General features: G+C 36.6%; 1 pseudogene; it reads left to right on the top strand.

Annotated features, from left to right (window-relative positions):
* Nucleotides 1–742: 742 nt before the first annotated feature.
* Nucleotides 743–2,531, top strand: LOC107854641 (annotated as a pseudogene).
* Nucleotides 2,532–3,130: the final 599 nt, after the last annotated feature.

The following is a 3,130-nucleotide window of genomic DNA, read 5'->3' as shown; positions in this document are numbered from 1 at the left end:
TTTCAGGCAAAAGTCACACCTCTAATGTGAACCAATGTCACCTTTTTGAAGAGGCATGTTATGGCTATAAAATTCTTCTTTATTCCGCAGCTTTTGAGTATGAAATTTTCTGAATTAAAAAACGTTCTTCTTGTCATCAAAATACCCTGTGTGATCATAAAAACCGTTGAGTGCGTTCGTAGAATCCAACTATTTGAGGTGCCGCTATAGTTAAATTGTTGGCCATTTTATACTGGGAGGGAAAATTTCACGACCTCGGGTATAGTGAGGGGAATTATTTCCTTAAGGAAACTCCGTGAATTCGAACGACTTGGCCTATTCAATTTCTATTTCATCTTTATTTTTTTGAAAAATAAATAGGCCTCTTGGAAAGGTCATTTTGGTCTTGTGTTGAGGGCATTTGATACTTCATTGTGTTCTTGTTTATACTTGAACTCAAGTTGAAGTTGTTGTTGTAATATACAGATTCTGCATACCCGACTATATTTGTGGGAAATAACATATACTTAACCTTCTCAAACCTCACTTTATGGGAATACACTGGGTATGTTGTAATTGTAGTTGTCAGTTTTATGAATGTATTGTATTCTACTTCTATTACCTGTTTGATGAAATGCCTATTAGAGTGTGGAGCATGAAAATTAATGATTAAAAATGAGAAAAAAAAATTATAACTATGTGATAATTAAAGAAACTTCGCTCTTATTGAAACAGAAGGAGTATCTAAATTGATTGATATCTTACTAGTTTTGTTTTGGTTTCAAATGTGCTGATTTTTTGAGGGTTTTTTCTTATGTGGGAAAGTTTTGAGGTTCAAGTGCTAATAATGAATTTCTTTGATTGCTGATATCTTTGATATATTGATGCTTTGACCTCATTAAACGAATGACATTGAGGAACTATTAGTGTCGCACTTTCCCCGCGATTCAGATTCGATCGGAAAGGGGAGGAAGTAAATGAATAGAGGATGTTGGCCGCTAAAACCCTCCCAGTTTCTTCCCCAATCACTAAAGTCTCCAACTTTGGTGATTCCGGTTTCATTTTTCCAAAATCTCTTTCAGCGATCAAAGCCAATCGAAATATTCTTAGCAATCCTTTTCAAGCCTCATGCCTAAAAACGTCCTTGGAATCCGTCGTTTCCCCTGATATTTCCTGCAGTGACCCGAGTGAAAATCCTTTATAAAGAACTACCGTTTATTAAGAAATTTTGAGGCAAGACCATTGTAGTGAAATATGGAGGAGCTGGAATGAAATCTAGGGCACTTCAGGCCTCTGTTATTGCTGATCTTGTTGTCCTTCTTTCCTGTGTTGGTATGCGCATTGTCTTTGTCATGAAGGTGGTCCTGAAATCAACCAATGGCTTGGTAAATTGGGAATCAAACCCAACTTTTTGATGGTCTTAGTGTTGCTGATGCCTCAACCATGGAGATTGTATCGATGGTTTTGGTGGGTAAAGTCAACAAACATTTAGTTTCCTTGATTAACAAGGCTGGGGCAACCGCAGTGGGATTATCAGGAATTGACGAACATCTTTTAACTTCACGTCCTTCCCCCAACTCTGAACTTGGTTTTGTTGGGGATATTGCTAGTGTGGACCCTAGTGTACTGCGTCCCTCATTGACAATTACCATATCCCGGTGATCGCCTCTATTGTAGCTGATAAGAGTGGTCAATCCTATAATATTAATGCAGACACGACAACAGGTGAGTTAGCTGCAGCTCTTAGAGATGAAAAGCTGATCTTGTTGACAGATGTGGCTGGAATTCTGGAGGACCGCAATGATCCTGGGAGTCTGGTAAAATAGATTGACATAAAAGGAGTGAAGAAGATGACAGATGATGGAAAGGTTGCTGGTGGGATGATCCCCAAGGTGAGTTATTGTGTCAGGTCTATGGATCAAGGGGTGAGGACTGCAAGTATTATTGATGGAAGGCTGGAGCATTACTTACTTCTTGAGATTCTCACTGATGAAGGGGCTGGAATAATGATCACTGGCTAGATAACATTATCGCGAGTTGAGCAACTATTTTATGAAGTTTCAAATGACTTAGCAAGATAGGCTTCTCTAAGTCCTAGACTTTTATGGTTCTCTCTTATCAATATGTTATCACTCTGCTACAAAAATTTGGTAGACAGATGCAAGCATTTGTCTGGGTTTTGTTGTATTCTGTTTGGTAAATGGTCCATCATAATGGTTTTCCTTGTTTGAATAAAGATCAAGGGGATATTACTATCATGTTGACTTTGTGAAAGTTAGTTATTGGTGTGGAGATAGCTTATCCAGAAGAAGAAACGAAACTAGAGAAATAATGAGCAAAGCCATAACATATTCTCTGAGCAGCATGTAATGTACTCATTGCAACTCTTTATCGACCTGAAGCAAAATCATATAATGTTAAAGAAACCAACATAACTCTTTTTTATTCTGGCGCTTGTTTATGCATTAGGAGAAATTTATGATTTGGCTGTAACTTGATTTATTGATGTAAGTAATAAATAGTAGCCTTGACATGTTTTTTCATATTTTGGATCTTATACCATTTTGACTGTCTTTCTGTAAGTTTATTTGCTTATATTGTATTTCAGTCTATATCTTTAGGAAGTCTCCAGATTTGGTTTTTCGGGTAATACACAACTTTGAGCTACTATTATATATTATTCTTGCCCCACTAGGAGGAGAATAAAGGGAGATAGTGTTGATAGGACATATGGATGATGAAAAACTTCAATAGGACTTTCAGTGTAACTGCAAAACTTGACATGCTTAGGATTGAAGGTGAACTTCGCCCTCTGTTCGGTTGATGCTAAAGATTGTTATACTCCTTGAGTATATTTATTTATTCCTTTCTCTTTAGCTTTGAATGATTTAATTCTTCTTGGTGTGTACAGAGATACAGGTCAAACTACTTTAGAAAGTTTGGATCATCTAACTAATTTATGAATTGTTTGTAGTATGAGCTCCTATCTTTCTGTAATATTCTGAAAATTGGCATCCATGTGGACCTATGATGCCTCTACAGTCTTTGATAACTTTAGCTACCATCTGTTCATCTCTTTTGACCTATATTTGTTATCAACGTCTTTACTTTGGTGATTTTCCTTATCAATTTATTAGTTCTTCTATCGATT

The sequence above is a fragment of the Capsicum annuum genome, chromosome 12 (assembly GCF_002878395.1).
Source record: "Capsicum annuum cultivar UCD-10X-F1 chromosome 12, UCD10Xv1.1, whole genome shotgun sequence".
NCBI lineage: Eukaryota > Viridiplantae > Streptophyta > Magnoliopsida > Solanales > Solanaceae > Capsicum > Capsicum annuum.
This window is presented reverse-complemented; position numbering and strand designations above follow the sequence as displayed.